This window comes from Triplophysa rosa, linkage group LG8, assembly GCF_024868665.1.
Source record: "Triplophysa rosa linkage group LG8, Trosa_1v2, whole genome shotgun sequence".
Classification (NCBI taxonomy): Eukaryota; Metazoa; Chordata; class Actinopteri; order Cypriniformes; family Nemacheilidae; genus Triplophysa; species Triplophysa rosa.
This window is the reverse complement of record NC_079897.1, coordinates 7,844,309-7,845,236: the sequence shown is the minus strand read 5'-3', so window position 1 is coordinate 7,845,236 and position 928 is coordinate 7,844,309.

Genomic DNA, 928 nt, shown 5'->3' with positions numbered 1-928 from the left:
CACTGATGCATGACGTGGAAATCACCAGATATGAGCTAGCCTCATTTATCAATACAACGAAAATCATGATGGAAGGAATCAGAGAGGAACTTCGAGGAATACGGCTTACCGCACTCCAGAACAGAGTGGTCCTGGACCAACTCACCGCAGCACGCGGAGGTGTTTGTGCTATGATTGGAGAGACTTGTTGCACGTACATTCCAGACAATGACGCGGATGGACATCTTATCGAACAAGGAATACATAACATCACCATGTTATCCACAATGATCACAAAAGAAGAAGTGAATTCAGAATCTTCCATTTGGGACTGGTTCAATAATATTTTCCCAAATCTACATAACATATTGATGTTGGCAACCTGCATTCTTTTGCCCATTTTGTTATTGTTATGTTTTTGGCCATGTGTCATGCAGGCTATTAAGAGAGCTAACACGTCTGCTCCTCAACAACAGATGGTTGTTTATTCAGTTAATACTGAACGTATCTATGAAAATGAATAGATATGTCTTTGTTCTATAGTGGGTTATAAGCAGGTGTTGTCCGTGTAACGAGATAACCAAGATGGATAAGATGGATTTTTATTAGCTTGCATACTTCGAGTAATTACTTAAGGATTTCGCCCACGCATATACTTACACATTTCTTATTATGGTTTTGATGACATTTGCCTGCACTCATTCACTTTGTAGTATATATTTCTCGTCAGCAATTAATCATGTGTGGGACTCTTTGAGTCCCAAAGGGGGGAATATATTGTGTAATTTCTGGGCACATATAGATGTTTTTTACATGTATTGAGCACTGTTTTTCACCACAGTTATAAATGCACTTGATAAAATACCTAAAAAGTATTGAGAAGTATTCATAGGAACATTAGTACATAGATGGGTTGATCTGAAATCATAGTCAATAAGAATAATTACAT